This window comes from Python bivittatus, unplaced genomic scaffold (assembly GCF_059951505.1).
Source record: "Python bivittatus isolate LINGU-HERP-01145 unplaced genomic scaffold, Pbiv_v1 ctg000330_np1212, whole genome shotgun sequence".
NCBI classification, from domain to species: Eukaryota; Metazoa; Chordata; class Lepidosauria; order Squamata; family Pythonidae; genus Python; species Python bivittatus.
In genome coordinates, this window is record NW_028277058.1 from 22,209,611 (window position 1) to 22,233,896 (window position 24,286).

Here is a 24,286-nt window from a genome sequence, read left to right on the forward strand (position 1 = left end):
CCGCTAACCCAGCTACCTGTTAGATCCTTCTCCCTCCTGGCTAGTGAAGGTCACCTGGGAGGTGACATGGTTGAATTCATGTAGTGGCGTCAACCTCATTAATGAAGGGGGGTAGCTCCACCAGTCTTGAAGGTATTAGGTTAAGGTCTAACAATACACTTCTTCTCAGTCCCACTTGGAGTGATTACTGAGGACCAGGGTATTCCATGGATAAGTCACCCAGCGGACAATAAGTTTCAGGGTAAAAGCTTAGTCTGGAACCTGATGGGTTTTGGTTTCTGTTTGCTTCAGTGTATGGGATAGTTAATGCCCATACAAAGAAAAAGTCAGAAAATAGCTGCACCAGCTTCAAAATATACTGCTGGAAACATAAGATGGGATACCTCTGTAGCATAGGACTGTAGTTTCAGAAAGGTTTGGACTCCTTATTCTAGTAAGAGCTAATAATGAAACAGTTTTTGCCAGTCTTCTAATAAAACCACCTAGTATTCAGCTGGAATTTGGCAGGGTCTTGACTTTGAAAGAGTTTACCCCCTCTGGTATTCTGCCCCAAAACCAAGCAGCTGCAGGTAAGCTCATAGCACCCATCAAAGCCATCAAGCCTGGAGCCCCTCAGAGAATGCCAGAGGTTTTCTAGGCTGGGCAACTTTGGCACCTGCTGACTCTGGCAGATCCACTGAAGTCACCCAGCCTGGAAGAACTGTTGCCAGTGCCAGGCTGGAAAGGCTGAGAGGAGCCTTCTCCCTTGCACTAGCCCACAGCAGTTTGAGGTGATGAGAATTGTGTTTACAGGACTAATCCTGTTACCTCATCACATCAATAAAGAGAATGGCAGTGGCTTCCCAGGGCAAATCTCTTTGTGGAACTGAACAAAATCACTTGGCACAGGCCTAATGCAAACTCACTCAAAATCTAAATAGCATATTTGTGATGAGATATTTTTAATCTGTCACTGTTATTTTAAACCAGCTTTATTATCTCTACCTTTAAAAAGATCCTTAGTGCCAGCCTTCCGTCTAGTTTAATATTAGGCACATCCATTGTTGTCGCTAAAATGTCCGGTGCTCTTTTTCACTTCTCTGTTATATCATCCATGTGACTGATTCTGGGAGAAAGCATTCCTGCAAATCTGCAATTACTGACCATTATGCTTGAGTTATTCCTCAGATTATCACTGCAGAGGTTTACTCTTGACCATTTTCCCTACCTCTCCTTGTTTCTTTTGCTGCTTCTAGTGACAACTAGGAATAGCATTGTGATAGTCAAATCGGTTGCTTGCTGACAGCACTGAAGGCTACAGATAGATGAGAGAGGCTGAAGTTCGCATCAAAGTCACAAGGAGGTAGACAGGCACAAATGAGCTGCAGCGAACAACTCGTTCTCATCTCTAGCAGAAACAAGCAAAGAAGAAAGCAAACTTTTCACAACTGTCACTATTGACTGTGCTTTAACAATGAGAACGTTGTGGATGGTTTCATCCTCCAGTTAACAGGAACAGTCAACAGCATGTAAAAGCTTTCTTCATTTTTTTCTTGTTTTCCAGGTACATAATTTATCTCTTGGATGATACATACAGGTTTAACGTTTCATTGTGAGAAAATTAGTATACAAGGAATGGACCTTATAAAGCAGTCACTATTGACTTCAGATCACACAGCATACTTTCAAGGTACAGGTAGTCCCCAAGTTAAGAACACTCGATTCATGGATGACCCATAATTAAGGACAGAGCCTATTGTAGCAAAATTTGAGTTAAATACACAATGATTTGAGTTACCGTATTTTTCCAACTATAAGATGATACTTTCTTCTAAAATCCTTACCCTAAAAACTGAAGGGCGTCTTATTCAAGGAAGTCAGCCGAGAATCGCACGGTTCCAAACTGCCCATACTTTGTCTCTGCAGACAGGCTTCCTCCTATTGCTAGCCTCCAATCACGAGTGAAATAGCTTGTCTCCCAAACAGACTTCCTCCAATCACGAGCCTGATGTAACTGACGTCAGCTGATGCTGAACAAACCAATTGGAGGAAGGCTGTTTGCAGAGACAAGCTATCTGCAGTTTCACTCGTGCTTGAATGTAATCAGTTAAGCAAAAGAGCCTGGAAATAGAGCTGCAGAGAGACGGTTTGGACCTCCTCCCACCGAGTGTATCAGGTCAATGTTAACTAATTACTAAATAAAAATGTGTTCTGCACTATCTTTAAAATATTGATTTTTAAATTTTGGGCTGGAAAAGTGGGGGTCGTCTTGTACATGGGGGCATCTTATTGTCAGAAAAATACGGTAAGTCCACAATGGTTCAAGTTAATTACACAATACTACTTATACAGTATTATGCAATAATAGCGTTCTGGCTTACATACCAGTTCGACTTAAGAACAGACCTTGGGAATGGAACTCGTTCTTAGAATGGGGACTACCTATAACTGTAATTGAAGCCAATGCAAACCATGTCAGTAAACAATTTTTATAGGATTTTCTAACAGACATTACTTTATGAGATATTTTATGAGAGAATAAATTGCAGTGTTCCTGAGTTCTAAATGAAAAGAAAGAAGTTATGAATTATGACCAAAGACAAATACAAAATTAAAATAAAGACCAGAACAGAACCTTTTATACCATTTGTATAATAGGAGAGCCTTATTTATACAAAATATATGAGATAAACAGATCACCTTGTGAAAGAAACAGCTCACATGTTAGTCGCCAAGTATGTTGTTGTTGTTCTTTCTCAAAAACTGTTCCAATACATCTTAATTCAGATTAATTGAATTGTCTGATATTAGTCTGGTTTTAGTGTTTGATAGAATTTGAGGGGGGCACAAAATATTTTAAATTAGGGAATAAAATTTTATATCTCCTGTAATGTCTGAGACTAGTAAGGCGGGAGCCAAAAGTTGTCAGGCTAAAGAAAACTGTTATATAAACATATAGAATATTTAAGATTTCATTCTTGTTTGCAATTAAGATTCTAATCTGTCTGAGTTGCATAGAAGAGTCCTTTCCCAAATTAAGACAAGTGCAAAACAATGCATTAAGGCTCTGGAGAGCTATGATTTAATGCCAGGTCCAGGTATAAAGATTGACATCTTCAGTGCTTTAACAAGCAGACCACTAGGTCAGCTGTGTACAAGGGTAAACAATAGAGACTAAATAATTATACCTCAAACTCATGATTTGAGCCTAAAATTAGGGATTCAGTAAAGCAATTGTCTCAAGACCTGAAATGATAATGGCAATCCATGAATCAATGGAGCTTATACAGGAACTGTCACAAGCTCCATTAGAGATCTTTTAAGGTTCTGAGATGCCTTGGGGCAATGTGTTCATTGGAATACTCCCCTGATCTACTGTCTTCTCACTGCATCCTAAATCAAACTATATTTTTTTCTCCATTGTTTTTTGTCTTGTGAAGACAATATTACAGCAATTGGGAGTGTGTAGTGAAACCTAAAATATTGAAATAAGACTTGACGTTGGTTAAAATACTGTGACCAAAAATGTGTCTGCTGAAATTAATAGATTTATTGCAGATTAAGATTCTATTAACTGGACTTTATTTCTATGGATAGATGAAAAAGTATAAAAAGTGGTCCAAGAAGATTATGAAATAACTATTATTTGTGACATTCCTTTGCAGAATTGAAATATAGGCAATTCCTTAATTTTGCTAAAATATTCTAAGCTGAATATTTTAATGCCATTTAAAATATACATTTACTCTCAAGGATGGATTTATTTATTTATTTAGGCTTATATGTTGCCCTAATTAAAAACAATTAAGCAGTACACATTTCCAATCAGATTAAAAATACAGTTAAGACCAACATCAATTCAGTGGCAAAGGAAAATTAAAACAAAAGTGAAATAAACCAACAAACATGATAAAAACATTCCTAATCTCCAACACTCCCAGTTTGCTTTTAGGAACCATTAGAATATTATACCCAAGGACATCCAGAAGAGCCAGGTCTTAATTGTTCTCTGAAACACCATCAAGGAAGAAGTCACTCTTGCCTCTGGAGATATGCTGTTTCATAGGAGGGGGGTTGTCACAGTAAAGGGTCATTTTCAGAGTCCCTGATATTGATAACTCCTAGTGGTTGGAAACCCCAGCAAGACTTCTTTACTCAATTTTGCCAACTATAGAAGGTAGTTCTGAGGATATCCAGGTCTTTAAATGCTTTAAAGATAACAACCATTACCTTGAATTGTACTTGGAAGCCTAAGGACAGCCAGTAAAGCTCCTGAAGTAGTAGTGTCATGCATACAAACCAAATGGAACTCATTATTACTCTAGCCACTTCTCTCTGGAACAGCTGAAGCTTCTAGTCTTAAAGGACAGCATCATGTAAAGTATATTGTGATAGCCCAGTTGTGAGATGACAAAGGCAAGAGTGATCATCAACAAAGTGTCCTGATCCAAGATGGCCACAACTGGGATACCATAAAGTGTTATGCAAATGCTGCCTTGACTATGGCTTCTACCTGCTGTTCAGGAAGGAGACATGAGTCCAAGAGGATCCCAAGATCATGAGCCACCCCTGCAAAGGCAAGCATAACCCAATCTACCAAATTCAGTGAGAGAAGTGAGCTGAGAAATGAAAGATGCCCACAAAATGGGGTGAAAAAATTAGGCTTCCTTTCAGGATGGACTGTTCTGTTCATTTCTGCTTTCCCCAACACCCCATTTCCACCTGATTTTGCCTCTAAGAGATCAGCAAAGTATTAAGTGACAACAGATGATAGTAATTTAACATGTCTATAATTTAAATACCAGAAATAATTTAAAGGCCTTTTGTGCAAATCTTGCTTTTCTGTTTCCTTTCTCTACCCTTGAAGTTAGCATGTGGAATTTTGTAACTATTTGCTGAGCTTCAAGTAGAAGAAACAATACCTAAGTACTATTATCTCATGTTCTCCTACATTTTTAGCAAAAATAATAAAATAAAGAGCAAACGTGGTCAGATTATTAGTTCTTATGCTTACAACTTGCTTAAAGAACATGAAGGGCGTCATGAGGATATATATTTGCCATAGCCATGCATGATGAAATACAGAGTGTGTTTGAATAGGAGTTAATCCCAAAGCGCAAGAAACTAGTAGTCCACAGTCAGTAGGCAGAAGATTACTAGTCCCTTGATGATAGTGATAAATCCAGAGAATGGGCAATTGATTGTGCCCAGTTGGTGGGCAGAAGATTTTTAGTCCCTCCATGAATAGAGATTCCCTAGAGAAACAATTGATGCTCTGTAATAGAGGGCAGAAGACTATCAATTCAAGTGAAGATGCAAAGAAGTGAATGCCTTGATCTTAGTCTCAGGTTGGACTCCTTTATATCTTCCTCTGAATTTTTTCCTTTCCTAAAATTCTTCCTCCTCTGTTGCTGTCTTTCCAGTTTTGTTTTTCTCTTGATCTCTTTCTAGTTTGCTTTGTAGGAAGTGTCACTGACTCTTTACCACTTCATGAACAACTGACTGCAAGGGTCAGTGGAGTGTAGACTGAGAGCGAAGGGTTTACTCTTTGTCTTTTCTTTGTCTATCACTCTGTCTACTCACTGTTTGTGAGATTGCTGGTGCGAGATGATTCTTTCTCCCTTTGTTCTCAAATAAGCATAAATGAAGTACTTGCTGACTTAATCTCCCGGTAGGACATAGTTAACTGGTACTAGGCATTGCCTCTGCCTCAGGTGTTTCTTAACTAAATCTCCTTTTTGTTACAGTTAAAAACCTGCTTCACTAATCATAGTGCAGATTAAATCCTTAATCTCAGGAATGGTTATATACATGTAGAAGCATTTTTTCCCTCCACATCTTTTTCCTCCAGAAAACTCCCTTACTGATCTCTTCCCACCAAAGGTCTCTTTTAACCAATCTCTTGGCAACATCCCTTATAAGAATTGCATCTACTCCATGGAACTATATAACAACATAAGAATGCAAAAGAAATTAATGAAGTATAGAAATTAATCTGATAACCAGTTGAATGCAGTACAATTTACTTCTGAATAACCATAGATAGAATTGCATTTAAAGCCTTTTTTTTTCTTCTAAAGAAAACTTTGATCACACTTATTGTAAGCCGTGAAGCCAGACCTCAAGAAAGGGAAGTAATTATAGCTGAAAAAGTCCAGTTATAGGAACATATAGCTGATATCAAGCTTTCTTTTCAAACATGTATTGCATGTAGGTGATGAGCACATCAAAGCTTTCACACTGCTACCTAGGTATGCTATAAGAAACTGCAATCGATATTTTACAATGTGTCATTATCAAGTCACAGATAATTCACAGTAGGTAATTAACAGGTGATAATGAGCATCAAGTCCAATATCTCAAATCGTCTTGGGAAATCACACCTACAAGAGAGGTGGCAAATTCTCAGAAGCAGAGGAAACCAAAAAGAGTACATAACACTGTGCGTAGGGCAATGCTGTATTCTGCAGAGCTTTGTGGTAATTTATAATCGGAGAATCATTATTCTTTTTGATGCACACCATTATCTGATAAGCCATCACATTTAATAAGCCAATGCTGCATGATGTATAACCCATTTGCTTTATTAGAACCAACCAAAATGGCAAAACAAGAGTGTACAAACTTTTAAGATATTGTCAGCACACAAATTAATAAAAAAAAAAAGGGAGGGGGAGTAGAAACAGAGTTGAAAAATTACTCTAGATGTGGCAATATGGCTTATAGTGTAGACTGTGTCTGAAGATGGCATTTGCAGACTATATGAACAGGTCAACAGGTCGAACAGTAACTGAAGTATCAGTTAACACTTAACTTCATAGGAAAAAAGTGAAATGTCTGCTTTTCCCTGCTCCTCCAAATTTTTTTAGAGGCCAGTTGTAATGCTTTGGGTCTTTTTGGCTAGGTAGAAAATAAATGTCATGGATTTTCTTCTTTTTAATATAGATTTAATATGGTAATCATTTTTAAAAAATGTTATTTGGAAATAAAACAGCTGGGAAAGGGAATGTCTAAGAGGTGTGAACTGAATTAGGTCTCCACATACTTCCTGAACTAAAAATAAGTTAAGAAGATCACCGGCATGCCACATATTAAATATAGCATGTATTTTCTATTGCGATTAATGCAATCTGTGGTCTCCATCATCAGACTGAATCTCGCGTCTGGCTGAGTTATAGGCAGTGGATTTGCTTATTTCCCAATTTCCTACGTTCTGGACTGCATATGTAATACAAACACTTATGCACATCTTGTGGCATTTCGTTAGCACCTAACAATGGATCTTGCTTTTCCCCTTGCATTAGTAATATGGAAAGCAGCTATCTTTACTTTCCATATTACTATATTACTATCTGATTATAACAGCCAAACTATTCAGGAAACAACCGTAAAATTGTATGTGTCAAAAACCAAATAGGCATCATGATAGAAAAGATACTGCTAACCAGGAAAGTCTAGTGTATTAAGTACAGAAACTAACAGGGGATGCAAGAATGACAATTGAAATCATTTTACTTCATCACCAACATTTTTTTTCATAGGGATTTACTGTTGTCCCTTTTTATTCCTTTGAGAATTGGGATATGAAATTGCTTACATGTTTACAGTTTAATTTTCTCCTTCAATATATGCTTCTAATGTTAATTATGCAATAGCACTTAAGCTTTCCTAATGCACTATTATTAAATTATCACATCAAACGGTTGTGTACCATCAGTGAGTCACTTAGTGCTTCTCAGATGCTATTCATCTTGGTCTATTGGTTAATATGTTAGAAATGAAAGAAACAGAAAAATGAAACTAGGGATACTGCTAAAGAATTGGGGAAGTCACAGGGTCATAGATGGACAAGTATTACTGTAGGTAAACAAATAAGACAATGATAATCAGGCAGTATGAACAGAAACGCTATTTATGCATTCAGCTCGCTATAAGTAGACGTAACATGGAAGAACATGAAAGGAATCCCTGTCTCCATGCTATCTAGCATGACACTCCATTTCTAGCCTTCACTTACAAATCTCTAGGTGCTTCATACAAAGATCACAAATGGCATTCATAGATTTTTGGAGGGTTGGGTGTAGGACCTCTGTGTGTTCTTTCCCACTTCAAGTCTACAGAGGCTTACCCAAATACATGAACAGAGTTAGCAAAATGTACAGTATATCATTCAGCAAAACCCAATGGACCTATTGGAAGGCTATTGATATGCTACTGGATTGTCTTTCTCGTATCTCCTGATTCCTCAGGCCAACATGATGCTATTGCAAAAATATCCCAGCTGGATACAGCTTTTGATTTTGACTAGGACATGTTGTTAGCTCACAGACCTATTACTTAAAAATGGGGCCCATATTAACACACAATTATCCTTGGCCAGGAATGAGCAATGTGTGGTCCTCAATAGCTTTTAACTTTATTTCTCATTATCAATCATTATTGACCATACTGACTGGAGATCACAGACATTAAACAATTGGACAATCACATGTTTTCAACCCCGGCCTACTCCAATAATTGTTTTTATCCAATATAGAGCAGATAATTTATTTATAAATAGGAAAAAACAATACCATGTGAGCCAGTTTGGTCTAGTAGTTATGGTGTCAGGTAGAAAGCAGGAGATTGTGAGTTCTAGTCCCACCTTAGGCATGAAAGCTGGCTGGGTGACTTTGGGCCAGTCACTCTCTCTCAGTCCATGATGTCAGGCTTGTGCGACAAGCCAGTCGGTCAATTCCTGTCCCAACCACAGATCAACATTCGGTTGATCTAAAAAGCAGACACTGCATCTGTAGGAAAATGCTGGAAAGAAAAAAAAAATAAGGAAAAGATGATACCCCACACTGAAACAGGATAGCTGAACATGAACAAGACTGAGATTCTTCTGTTTTGTCCCAATCATTCTTTCCATCCTCTAATGAGTCAAGGAAGATTAATTGATCAGCTGCCTTTGTGCCCATTTATTGATTTTACAGCTAAAGTTGCTAATTTTAACTTCATTAATATTTGCAGGATCTCAAATTTGCAGGGATTTGGGATGGAACAGACTGCAGCATTACTGATGCATGCCTTATGTGTCTAAAGTCCAGATTATTATAATTGTTTCCTGGCAAGCATTTCCAGTTCCTCTTTGCAAACCCTGATCTTAGTCCACAGTATTGTTTGAGCGCTTTTGGACCTTCCACATCATATTTGTGCCTCCATTCAAAGCAGGGCTCTTCACTAGCTACTTATTCAAGCCAGAGCCTATTTTAACCTACTGGTGCTTGTGTTTAGAGGGCTCCGGTCCCCCTCCTAACCCCCCAAAAAACTTGTTTACCCCTATTTCTATCTGCAATCATGCTCATTCTTCACATTTTTCTGAACAGGGCTTTCTTTCAATTCCTCACTTCCAAACCGTTAGGAACCTGGCTCTGCATCTGTGGAATCAGCTTCCTTGTAGAGCTCTTCACATCTGTGGAAATTTGATGGCCTTTAAGAGGGAGGTAAAGACCTATATTTTGATTAATGGGTTGCCATAGGGTCTGGATGTTCCACTCTACTCTCATTTAGCTGACACTTCTATGTTAATACTTGTTTTAAATTATCATGGATAGATATATCCTGTCCCAGGATATTGTGTTAAATATATTGTTGTGGTGATGGCTGCTTCAGGGTTAATATTTGTTTACTGTTAAGTTCTGAGCTAGTTTTATTGAATTAAACTGTAATTATTATGTATGTGATGTGTTTTGTGCCATGCCTTGATAAAGGCACATTATTACATGAAGTTTTTATTTAGTGTACAAAATGAACCAAAAGAATCACATTTTTGACTGATGTTCTTTGGAAACACTGTAAGAAATAACATGCCCAGCAAGGTGAGGTTTTTTTTTAAATAATTCCACAGATGATATAACAGAAATATGTAATTTGTAAAATGTTGTTTAACCTGCCTAATGCATCATGAAGTATAGGAATGACTTTGCATTTCCCCCTATAATTTACAGATTTCAATCATTAGATCTCTATATTTTCTAAATTGTTTTGGTTCTTTTTCCTTCTGCTCTCCCTAGATATTGCCACATCTACAAACATTAGTATTTTCTTTTTAATTATTGTTGTATCTGGCATGTTCTAGACGATGATCAGTTTTGATGCAAAAATCCCATAACATTTTAACATCATCATTTTTGACAACTTTTTTCAATGTTGTGGTTATACCACATTTGGAAACTTGGAAACTATAATTCTGTAATTATAATTTTATAAAAATAATTTTGACACAGATGGTTATCATGACATTGTTTATAGTAAGTCGGAGCAATTTTTGGCCTCCACTAATTATGTGATCTTTTTCTTTACAAAATCTGCATTTGCTGCTATTTTATACATGTTGAATTTTTGATGTCATCATGCTTATTTGTAACACTTCTTCTTGAGCTGCAACAAATAATCATTTCCTTTTTGATGCCACCTTTTAAGCATTGCCAGTTCCTGGTCTTGCCCACTTAACTTTCTGTTTCTTTTATGTTTTGTCCATGTAAAGGTTTACTTCTCCAATTTTCTAAATAGTTTTAGAACAATTCACTTTTATAGTCATTTTTTTGCTTCTGCTGCTTTAAGGCTGTTTTCTATGCAAACTGTTACGAGCATTTTGTCTTTGTTTATCTTGATGTAATTATTTAAGCCACATTTTTCTTGTTCAACTATGTGTTTGACCTGCAGTAAACCACAATCTCAAATGTTTATGCTAAATATAATCAACTAACATCACTTTCTGGATGCAATGTATGATGCATTGTCATCAGTTTTGGGGTTTTCCAATCTAAATTATCCAATTCAAGTTGTGTCGAATTTGCTATACCCCCAATATATTTGATTACCAGTATCATCCACTTGTTTATGACTTTGATTATATTTCCACAAATTGGAAAAGTTGAAGAATGGATGTCAAACTGTGAAATGAAGAATGACTGAAAAGGATTTTCTCTTGAAGCATTCTGTTTCAAAAACATGACCAAACAATAAACAAAAGGTCCATAACAGATATAATTGTGATCATTAGCATCCTGTGAGGTGAGGGAGAATGTGGAACAAGTGATGAACATGCATGATGACATCACAGTACAAGTATCCCCCTGCCCCTACGTATTTGCATTCAATGGGTTAGGTGTCCTGACATCACAACATTCACTTTTTTATGTTTGTGTCGTTGTGTTTAGTTATGGATGCTTATGGTCATGATCTTGAAAGATTTAATAATTGAAGAACAAAGGCACATCTGAAAACCATGTTTGTAAGTTCTATGGTTAGTTACATCTAAACTGATACAAAATCATTTGCATAGCCTTTGGTCCTCTGCCTTTTGATGGGGGGAAGGGGGTAAGCATAAGTAAACTTTCAACAGAATTAAACTGAATCTTCATAGCATATGTGCACACACAACCATGGGTAAACTCTTGTGAAGCAAATTGGCCCCCTGGTTTCAAAGGTAATTCATATCACTCAGTACATCTGTGGCATTATATTTTTTTCACCTAATCAATTCACAGCTATTATATTACCTCTTCTTACTTAGACAACACCAAAACTCTTCCCCCCCCCCTTTTTCTTTTCTTTTCCAGGCCTGGAATAAACAAGGATTTAATTATCACTTGTTTATCCTTTCAGATAAAATGTAAAACCAACTATAAAAGTCTCTGTCTACATTATGTGACAAATATTCAATGTACAGCAGGTGGGTGTGATAGGGAAAGAACTGTGGCAACCTTTAAACAACTATTCAGCAGTTATGCATCCAGAATTCCAAAGAACTTAATGTATGGCATGCACTGGGTTCTGATAGATAGGCTGTCAGTTGAGAAAACGAAGAAATCAAATCAATATAGCGTGAGTATAAAGTTTAACTTACCATTATATAATAACATAAACTTACAGCACTTATTGACTGATTGCCTAGACCCTCCAGATGCATTACTAATTCCCAGAGTTTTCATGCTAGATTAGCTATGTTTAAGAATTCTAGGAGTTAAGGACCGCACATCGATTGGATACCCAGATTGGAAAAGGCTGAGTCAGATATAAAGCCATGTAGCAAAAAGTTTATTACTTGTCACTTGTGATCACAGAAGAAAGCAATTGCCCTCTTCATTCAGAGGTTGTACTTGTAGAACCAATCAGGCAGATCTGAATGGGTGGTAGTGCTGGGATTAACAGTGTGCTAGGGGACCCAGGCTATCTTCTTTCATGTGATCACAAGAGAGTGCAATGCCAAATGTCAATTATAGTCAATGCATGTTATAGCAGCAGTGAAGAACTTATGGTCCTTTACCCATTGAATTGCCACAAGGGAAGAGTAAGAGTTTTGTTTAGCTTATAAGAACCTTCAAAATTGGTTGTCACACTTTCATAAATAATATGGAAAAATCTGAGATTTTAAAACCTGAAATAGAAAGAAAATGAAAATCACAGTTTTGTCCATCGAAAGAGGGTACATACCATTCTTAGGTCTTAAAGTCTGGAATTTATCCTTATATATTTATCCACCATGTTCATAGTGCTGAATTACTGTTTCTCCCTACCCCCATCTGACAATAAATCATTATACCACTGGGACAGTTGAACAACAGCTGAGTAGACCTTCTGTATACTCTGGCTATTATCAAAATGTGATACTGGCAGACACTTGTTTGTATACAAATTAGCATGATTATATGAATCTGCCCAATTTGGGCATTTCTGTTTTTCATGAAATCTGATTATATGATATTCTTCTAAAGGAAGTTTGACACACTAAAATATTCATGCAAAATATGCAAAAACATAATGAGATAGAGATTTGGAATGTGTCTTTAAGTGTTTCAATGAAAAGAGTTTAAGCTTAATACCAAAAAGACATCCTCCCACCCCCGGTATGTGTGTGTATCTGTATGTGTTTGGAAATTGCAAGATTTTTTTTCTGTCTACATTTATGCTACATCTCACACATGCACACACTGCAATGTAATATGTACATCTACAGTATATACTATTAAAATTCTTGTGTCTGTAACCTTCAACTAGGCAAAACGATGCATCATAGAGCAACAATTTTTGAACCAATGTATTTCAAATGGGCTGATTTACAGAATGCATCCAAAATCTGGAACCCATTATTCTTGTGAGATTGAAATTTGGGAAATTTGTGGCCGCCTCAGCACTGCTGCACTTCTGCACTGCCACCATCAGCCAGATAACATGATTATCATGGGTGTATTCCTGGCCTCTTTCCCACTTCCCTCTGTCCCCTGCATCCAACTGATTGGCAGCAAGGCCCGATGGGCGAGCAGTGATTGGCTACTCTGGAACCAAGGCTGAAATTTTAAAATTCTAAACAGTGGTGGTCATTGAAGGAAGGATGCGGGAGTGACTTGGATGCCTGTTGATGAGGTAGGGCTGGCTGTAGGGCACCAGGTGAGCCCTCTTCCTCCATCAATGAGGAGCAGAGGTATAATTTTCCTCACGGTCCATGACTCCCTTTGTTCCACCTCCCCCCAGCAAAGTGGCAGGCAGTTCCACAGGTCAGCCAAGGAGGAGGAGGCGGCAGCTTCCCAGGGGCTCTCCTGAGGGTCATGAGGGGAGGGCAAACAGCAAAGTCAAGTGGGAAGCTGGCAGCAGCACAAGTCTATATTATATGTGGGAAGGGAGGGAGGGGGGAAGGGAGGGAAGGAAGGGAGGAAGGAAGGAAGGAAGGAAGGAAGGAAGGAAGGAAGGAAGGAAGGAAGGAAGGAAGGAAGGAAGGAAGGAAGGATTTCTGATGTCAGTAGGAAAGCTGGCAGTAGGTCATAAGTTACTCCCACTCCCACTGCTTTTTTGCCCTTGATCATTCTGTTTCTCTGTTTAGGTAAGGAAATAACTCTGAAACAATGACACAATGGGTCATGGGTTGTCTGGTATAGTAACAAATCTTCCCATGTACATCGATAAGCAAACACAAAATTATGTATTTAGTCTTTTAAGGTGATAGCTGTTAAGAAAAATTGTGCTGGAGTTTAGCTTTTAAAGGAAAGAGCAGTTAGTAACACATAGCACAGTCCTTTCCACATCTACTGAGAAACAATTGCTACTGAATTCTCTGGGAATAACTCCTTTATAAGGGATATAGAATTTCAGCCTGATAGTATAGTTTTATGTATATGTTCTCTTCAGTATAACTTGCTGTCTTCTTACTTTTCTTTTTTCTGGTCTATTGGAAGGTCCTGCTCTCCTGTTCTATAATCTGGCAATATTCCTAATAGGCAAAATGGTATCTAATCTGGAATTCTCTTAATAATTAGACATTAGTATCAGCTACAGAAGTGGAAAGGTCTGGCCAACATATGTGTGGATTTCATCACAATTAAAGCAAATGTGCTAATCAAATTCTTGCCATTCTACTATTCACCCAATGACTAGTGAACTCTACCTTGAGATCAGAGATGAGCGTGGTAGTAGCAGAACTTTCAAAGTTAAGACATACTGGCAAATTTGTCCTCTTCTTAAGTTTTGTGAACGAAAGAAATAAAGATTTCTTTATTCTAGATAGAGTTGGAAAAAGGTAAGATAAAGCCCACCTATTATCTACCTTGTCTGCAAGATAAATCATTTTCTGTTCTTTCTCTCAAGATGGAACTATATATTTTGGTCTTTTGAACAACTTCAATAACTTTAATAGAATATTTGAAAGTTCATTTTCATTTTGGGAGGAAAATGCAAGGCAGTTCCTCCATCTTTATCTTACTTTTCTACTTTGACTGGTAAGCATTTTTGAAAATTAATGAAGAATTAGTATATATTCCAGTTTTCCTAATTAAATGCAAACTCTGTAATTGTATTTCTTTTGTTTCACATCTATTAAGTCCTATTGCTAAAAAAAATGTTGAGAAATTGAAACATTCTCTCTCTCTCTCTCTCTCTCCCCCCCCCCCCCCATATCTATAAAACATTTAGTGTTAATTGTGGACATTTTTATAAGGGTTCTTTCATATCTCCTTAATATTCCAACATTCTCAATCATATTTCCCTGTAAGAAAAGGAGAAAGCAATCAATTTTCATATGAAGTAATGTGGAATAAGACTGTTTCATATTAATTCATATGAATAGAATAATCAATTTCATATTTATCTTACTTTTTGAAAGTGATGAAAAGGGATGCTGAAATTGGAACTGAATATAAATGTATACTGACTGGTACTATGGCATTTACTGACTCTAAAACCCCAAATTATGAATCTTTTTGGAACAGCATTATAAAATCTAAATCATTTCCATCAGCATGGCAAAAGAAATAGTAAACTTTAATCCAGTAAACTTAAACTTTACACTGATTGATTTTAATAAGCACATGTACTTGCATTAGTTTAATATGCAGCCTAACTTAACAGCAGCAAATCACCTGTTCCTACAGTGAGAATGATGACTCCAGCACCGTATTGAAACCTTATATACTCCAGGAAAGGTTGGCCCTCTCTCATCTCGTCAAACAGCCCATCCACCAATTGTATCTTCGTCTTTTCTGCCTGAGCCTTATAATCAAGGTAATTGAGCATTACTGTCTTCAGGCACCAGTTTAGGACATTGATTACCTCACCTTGGCTAGATGAAAAGTAAAGTTCTATGTTATCTGAATATTGATCACAGCTCAGTTCATATCTTGGTAGGTCTTGTCCAGTGGATTCAAGTAGATATTTAATAGTATGAGGGATAAAACTGAGCCCTTATGGACTTGAGCCCTCATGCTGCTAAGCTGCTACAGAGCAGAATGTTAATCCTTCAGCACCACCTTCTGGAATTGGTCAGCTAGTATAAAATAGAGCTCCCTATTCTCAGTGGAGGCAATTGGCCAAGAAGAATGCCATGATTGCAAAGACCACCCTATAAACATCTTGAGGCCATTTCTGCACTAAATCTGACCCTGAAACAAGATTCAAATTATTCTTTAAAAAATGACTTTATCCAAGAATTCCTGGATTGGGCACCACTTTCCCAGATATATGCAATCTGTCCAGAAAGATGCTATTTTAAGATGGGGCATTATAATTAAATATAGCCTCAATAGGATATTCAAGATAGGAGATTCAGCATGGTGTTGTGATTAAGATGCTGGACTAGCAGTGGGGAAACCCAGTTTAGCCTTCCCTTAGGCATGGAAGCCAGCTAGGTGACCTTGGGCCAGTTACTCTCTCTCAGCATCAGGCTTTGCAATAAGCTTACTGAAAAACAAAAACCTTTGTTGCATCATACATTGATAGCTTCTCTGTAAGAAGTAGGCAGGTACAGTGCAAAAACAAGAGGACCCTTGACCATGTGGGACAAACACTAAGACAACAACAATGGGACAATCAAAACAGAAGGAAAAATGGGTATTGTTCAAGCTGACCCATACTTCTTATATTTGTTTTGTATGTGGGTCCTTTGCACATTCTGTTGGTATCCACTGCACTAATAGTCCTTGTATTCATTCTATATGTGTGTCTGCTCTTGAGGTTGAGATTATGGGTCTCAACACTGAGACCTGTAATCAAATCAGAAGATGTCTTTGATTCATCATGCATTTTAGAATTTTCTAATGCCCTCTGCACATTTCTCTTTTCCTGGACCAGTCCAAATTGTCCGAATTTTCTGGGAATAAATATCAAAGGCCAAACATGAAGTAAAATGTTACTTTAACTCAACTCCTGGAAATCTGTTGCTCCATCTATTAGCTGGAGCCTAATAAATGATGCATGATCTGATTGATTTACATCTGCTAGCACCAGGCACATCGACAATGGAAGTCATTGCTTCAGAATGATAGATGTGATTAGGAGATCAAAGTCCCGTCCTCTTCTAACAGTGCGCACATTGCATGCACAGAAAAAGCTCTGGTGCTTGGCTCACTTGGTCATGCTTGCTATTTTGAAATCAGTGACCTTTGCTGCAGACACTCCTGGCTAGCACCTAAACCATTATTCTGGACCAATGGAAGCTACTGGATGATTAGAAAAGATAGCTCCACATTTAGGGTATTAAGGTAATTTTATCTGGCTCTCCCTAACAAATAGATCACTATGGGAAAGGTTTGCCTCTCCAGATAAGGCCACAGAGAGCATATTGGCCTTAGCTGGGAGACAGCATTCTCAAGAAACCATCTTCTACTTGGAGCTACTCATTTAAATCCTTTAGCTCTATAGACAGGGACAGTAGAAAGAATATACTTTTAGTACTGCCCCCAAATCATAACCTTTATATATAGGTTCCATTTTAATGAAAGGTATATTGTTGTTTTAAATATAATTCTCATAATAGCAGTACCTTTTGCAGATTCAGTTTCTCTGAACTCCTTTTTAGAGGTAACTGCTGTATATATTCTCTTGTAAGAGAAGCAACTTTTCACAGACAAGAGGATTTCTTAACCAAACCAAACATAAGAAAACAAACAAACAACACTTTACTTCTGATTCCATAAGTAATCATGGATGCAATTATAAGAAGGAATGAAGACACAACATTCTTCCCGATTCCTAAAAAAAAAAAGAACGACCCAACAACTGAAGGAAGTAATTTCTTGCTGGCTGAAGATGAATACAAATACTTTTGTGCTCTGCATTTGGACAATAAGATGCGAATTGAATATTGCAGTTAGCTTTTAAGAGGCTTCTGAAGTAGTGTAGGGTCTCTATGCCACTTATGTGTTTTGCTTCATTTGCAGTTAAAGCTATTCCCATTTATGCCGAGGCATGAACACTCTGCTTACCAGCAACTTTCACTGAAATAAACGATTTCTAAGCAATTCAGTGACATGAAACTGCAGGACTGAAAAATAAGGTTTTTTCTTACATTATAAGAAGTATAAAAAAACTTCTTAAGGTTTTTTATACATGTAAGTAGAATATAAAGCTCTGCAATATAGGAAATGATAAAATATCACATGGCATTTAAGACTGCAGCAGGCTTATTATTATTCTAGGACTTATTGTCAAGCATTCATGCATCAGGCTGTGCAAATGCATAATTATGTAGTTGTTATGCAAAGAGCCTTGATTTTGGGGACTGTTCACGATAATGAATTTTAGGATGGGTTTACTTTGGGTTTGAGTTACAATTTTTCATTTACTGAGTGCTAAGCCATCCCTTTTCTTCAGGCCCACAAAGTGCCCATATTCTTCTACTGGTTCTACTCATTGTCTTACCCTTTGAGGAAATCTGCCTACAGTGCATGAGTATGAATGCTGGAGAACCTATTAAGTCAAGAAAATTATATTTCTAAAAATCCTATTTGTTCACAAATATTGTATGTTCATTTTTATGCTGCTATATATCTGGCTCTTTTCTTGTTGCATAGGTTGTATTATAATATGCTTGCTATTATGTTGTAACATTAGGATTTTGAAATAATGCAGTTTTATGGTTTTTATATCTTTTCGTATGCCATTTTGGATTATAGTGCAATTGAAAAATATAGATTAAAAATCAATCAATACATATCCATATTACATAGGAAAGACAGTGTATGCATCTTTTGGAATAGAAGAACTGGTATCCTACCCCTTTCTTTCCCAGTGTCCCCATACAGAGATCTTGCAACAGACATTGGTATATACATTTTTACTTGTATGAATGAGAGTCATGCTTTGATATGAACAAATGAAATGAAGCTGGTGTCCTTTAGACAGGTGTGTGGTCAGAAAACAAATGCTTACCTTTTCTTCCATATCACTTGCTGAAATCTGTTTCGGGGGACATCAGTCCAATCCTTTCTACTGCAACCAATCAGGCATATTGTCATAAAGCCATATTAGAAAGAATGAAAAGACAAGAGTCTTCTTCTCTCCAAGCATTAGCTAAAGGAAAACTGACTCATAAGACTAGGATTCCAGAAGGCAGGCAGGCAAGCAGGCAGGCAGGAAGATGTAGATATATAAATCAAAAAGAAACCACTAACATGGACAGTATGGTAAGATGGAGGGAATTTAGTATCATCAATTATTGAGAGAACTATGGGTTTCTGAGAGAATAGTGTATTTGGTTATTATTTTTATTGGTTGATTAAGCATGCCTGTGATCCTGCATTGTTACTCAATTATCTTGGCCTGCCTGCAAGGGTTTCCATACGGTATAATCAAAGATGATGGCCATGACAATGCAATCAAAACTCCTCTTATTTTTATGTGATGCACATAAAAAACAGCTGGAGCTTTGACTGCATCATCCTGGCTGCCATCTTGACTTTTTTGACCACACCCTGCAAACACCCTGCCTGCCTGCATATGTTGTAAATCTTGCAGGCCCACTGGACTTAGTTCTTCTAGAAGTTTCAGTAAAATCAGCCACAGAAAACCCTACTCTTGACTCTAGTATCTTTTGTTAGATCAATAGAAAAAGCACAACATTTCTGAATGGAGTTGCTCTTTGCTGAATATTGAACGTGTCTTATAGTTCCTATAATGAGATTATCTAATTTCCTTCTGAGACTTGCCTAGGATGGCTCACTTTTGCTGTGTGAGTTTCTGATTTTTTCCTATTATTCTCTAAGTGTGATAGAAGACATGGACATCTGTGTAAAATGTAAGGTTATGGCAGTATTCCTATATGATTAAAACAAAGAAAAATGATTTATTTTCTTTTTATCTTCTAAATATTGACCAAGAAGCAAAATTTATTTAGGAGTGGAAACTCAAAAAAAGATTTACACTTCCCAAATGCTCAGTTTCATGGGAAATATCATTGTCTCTTTTTATAGAACTGTATGGGACCCACAGAAATTAATCTGGAACTTTTGTGTTGGGTTCATGTCCTTCCCCATCCCCCCTTTGATACAGCTGTGACACTACTGGAGGTATTTGTTCCAATATTATTTATTTAGTTTGTTATTTGTAGCTAGAAGATCTAATTTCTGTTAATTATACTTTATAGTTTATATACAACAGAATCTATAGGTTTGCTTGTTCAAAAAACCAGAATTTTACCCACAGTTTAATCTGTTGGGACATAATGACAGCAATCAATTCAATGAAATAGAAGCATTTGAGAAAGCAAAGGGAATGAACTTGCTAAGCCATGTTATGTATACAGCTACTAAGGAGTGTACCCAAGCATTTCTCTTTATTTTATCCCATATTCTTACCAATCCATTTATTTTGGCTGATTTATCATTTAACAGCTTGAATGAAAATTTCCATGCATTTTCAATTTACCTTTCTCCTAATATACATTTGTGTAAGTGTTTGTTGCTGATAGCTGCATTTTTGCAAGAAGCTTTAGATAAGTCAGCTCATTTTTGCATTTTATTTTTTATAAACACATATATTTATAGAGCATTTCTCCTGAGAGACTACCATCACAGAATGCAAAGAAATGTAAATTACGATATTTTGGATGATGTTTTATTTCAAAAAGTGTGAAATTGGGAATGTTGGGTTACTCATATGTAGAGTGAACAGTTTTTCCCCCCATCAGAAATGTTTTACCACATGTGAAGACTTAATTCTGCTCTTGTGCCTGGGCAATCTGACATAGAGTCCCAATAATATTAGTATTTCTGCAAGCCTAGCCCCAAAGAAACAAGTGTGAAGCTGTCATGAGAAGGAAATACATTCTGAAGATGCTGAAAATAGTGGCCCATTTACCTTCCCCATCCTTTTATTACACTAGAAAGCCTTAATATCCTAAAGCCCCATACTGTCTTCAAAGATGTTTTTGGAACTGAATCAATGAAAAGGACGTGAACAGAAAATTATAACCATTTAGAGGAACATTAGAAGAGAGGAAATTGGATTTACTTGGCATAGTGTTCCCTTGTCAAAGGAATGCACAGAGAACAAATGATCTCAAGAGCCTGCAGAGTATTCCAACATTGGCTTTGAAATTCAGTTTATCAAAAAGAAGTAGGAACGCATTTTAAATATATGATCTTTGGGTTTGGGTATTAGTCATTTAGCATAAAAGAAATAATTTTTTAGATGGATTACCACATAAAGGTTCAAAATCGATACATACTTGAGCAGAAATATGGAACCATATGTTGATAAATCAGGGATATGTAAAAGCAGAATATCCCCTTCAAGGAGAATGTGAATATTAGTAAAGGTAGATTTTCAAATTAAAGTTTCAAGTTATAGCTGTCAATTTGGACAGCTGGGTAAACTAACCAGATAATCAGTATGTACATTTAAACAGAAACGGATTATAATTTGTATACACACACACACACACACACGCACGCACACACTTCAGATTCTGTAACTTGGATAAAGCTTAACAGCTTTAACAGTTTTTGAGCCAACGTTCCTAAAGATTTTGTTGCCATTTATTTTTTATAGCAGCTCTTCTTACAATAAACAGGTTGCTTTTCATTTTATTTCCACTTTTTGATCATTCGTGCTTTGCCTCTTGATCAAGAGCTCTGGAATTTTTTTTTTTAACTAATAGGTTCCATGCCCTGACATTGTTTGGAAAGCCCTGCACTAGCATCTCCAACAGGTGGCTGAGCAGAGTGTTCTACTATTTTTGGTAGGCTGCTGGCTGCTTAATAGCTCTTAACATCAGCAAATTCTTCCTAATGTTCAACTTGAATCCCTTTTTTTCAATTTAATTTCAACCTGTTGGTCCTTGTCCTGCTGTCTTCTACCTAGGAGGAGAGCTGACTTTACCCAAGACTCTGTCACAGATTGAATGTAAAAAATCAGATTACTTCATCTACACAAAATTGTATGAAGACACGTGAAATCTTAGATGACTTTGGCATTCTTACTGAGATCATATCAAATGTGATAATATGGTGGGGTTTTTTAAAGTATCTTTTTATGGTGTTACAGCTACCCTGGTGTTATAGCTACCCTGGTGTCTGTGGACTGTATATGCCATATTTGACAATATAAACCAAAAATGTGTAACTATTCAAATCAAATCCATAAAAAGGAAACTAATGTGCTCTAAGTGAATGCAAGGAAGACTTGGACTTTATATTAACATTTAAACCACAACAACCTGAAGGTATGGCTTTGCATTCCAATTAAGTGGAAGTATGTTTCATTCTTACATGAACCTTTAAAATTGATTTTAATTAAAATAAAAGATGTTTTGCCCAGGATTATCTTAACTGTATGCAGCCCAAATTGATAATCAAAATAATACTTACTTTATGATATTTTAAGAAGAATTTTGATCTATGATATATTTGGAGTATTTGTAAATCTGCTGCCCAGTTTCTGAAGAAATAGGAAAACTTGACAAAGGAGACATCATTAAATTTCACAAGCAATGAAGTGTGGACAATGGCTATAGCTATGGAAGCTTGTTACTTATAATGAAATCATTTTCTTCTGAAAAAGCCTAGAAGACAGCAAAGCAGATTTCTATCAGTATCCAATTCCCAAAAAGGAGGCCAAATAGATATGTGTAATGCAAAAGTTAAGAATTGAACTGACAAAAGATGGAAAATACTACATCAGCCCAAAATCTATTTTTAACTGCTCTCATTTTGTGTCATGCTTTTTCCCTTAAGACTTTAAGGTTTACCATTCTCTTGTATGTTTGATGTTCTCTAGTTTTTGTTGTAACCCCAGCCACAACATTATCTTGATGATGACTCTTCCATATGACAACACATTGCACCTATTATCAAAGGTTAAGAATCAGAAGGCAAGGGGACCCTTAATTTTTACAAGAAATACTTGTTATTTGTGTGTGTGTGTGTGTGTGTGTACCCACACACACACACACAAATAACAAGTATTTCTTGTAAAAATTTAGGGCCCCCTTGCCTTCTGATTCTGTATACACACACACACACACACACACACACACACATACCCAACTCCTGCCTTCCTTTCCTAGGAATTTTGGAGAAATCTCCAAGAATACATTGCACATTTGGAAAGCAACAAAAGCAATTAAGGTACAATCAGTGTTAAAAATTAGGGCAGCTGATTGTGAAGGAGATAGGAAGTCTGAAGAACTAATACAATATATTCATATATTGTGTTAAATCATAATGTGATTTGTATGATTTGGGCTCAGCATTATTTACCAAATGACCTATTACATTTAATCAACAAACCACAGTTAAATCAAACAATGGCCTAGTGAGCACAGATAATATAATATTGACATTGCCCATAATGATGCTCATATAATTTTGCTAAATATAGTTGACTATAAAGTTCAGATAGATTGCAAAATGGAATCTGTACTGTAGTAACCCTAGATCAGAGATGAGAACAGGGGGTAAATGTCAAAGCCTATATGGGAGGCTCTGTCCTCCCGTAAGCCTCAGTACCTGGGAAAACAGCCTGCTCCTTTGTGCACAAGAAACATGAAGCAGTCTGATGATGTAAGGAGAGATTACTTGCATGTCTAACAGCAAAAAAAGGACATTCCCTTCTCCTTTGCACAGAGAGACAAATCCATGGATGCTTCATACATGAGAAGCAGAATGAAAGAATGGCCCACTTATTGATGCACAGGAGCGTCCTGAGAGGAAATGTAATCTTTGGGGCCAAGCAGCACTCCTTTTGTAGATAATCATTTCAGTATAGCTTTAAATACCCATCTATCAATATTTATCTTTAGGGTCACTACATCTGGGCTGCAAAAATCTGGATAACCACTAGATGGGAGAAAAAGTTAAGAGTTTTGCATGTCTCTTCTGCCATCTATTGGATATCTGGGATTGGACCCAACACAAGCTCAAGGTTAGCACTGCCATGCTGTTCAAGAAAGCCATCTATCTTTTTCAAGCTGAAAACTGCTTTAATAAAAAGCAGTGATATGCTGGCTTACGCTGTGTGAAGTACAAAGCATTTCTTTCAAAATAGTTTTGAAGGGTGCACAGTTCAATTCTCATACAGTCATGCTGACCAAGCCCCCAGATCTAACTTAATTACATCTAACAAATGTCTGCTAAATATCTTGATCTTTGAGATATCAAAAATGTGAATATGGTGACAAGGTCAAATGGTGACTAAAGATTCAGATGACATCTCTCTAATCCCAACAAAGTGATTGATAACTTTGCCCAGCAATGTTTCACATGCTTTAATTCACCAAGATAATTGGGTACTTGATTCCCACTTGGAATATTCCTTTTGGGGGCACTCATACGGTTTATTTTGCTATTGTGAAACTGTAATCACCCTTGTCATTCCTATATTCATGAATTATTACTCTGGTGATTACTATTAGAATTTCTCTACTGAATCTCTGCAAGCAATATTTTATGTTTAATATAAAACACAGTTAAGCATTGGTAACATTAAGCAGTATGTGTGAGTGATATTTAGCCGCTAAAAGCACTATCGCATGTGACAATGGTGCTTATAAGTTCCT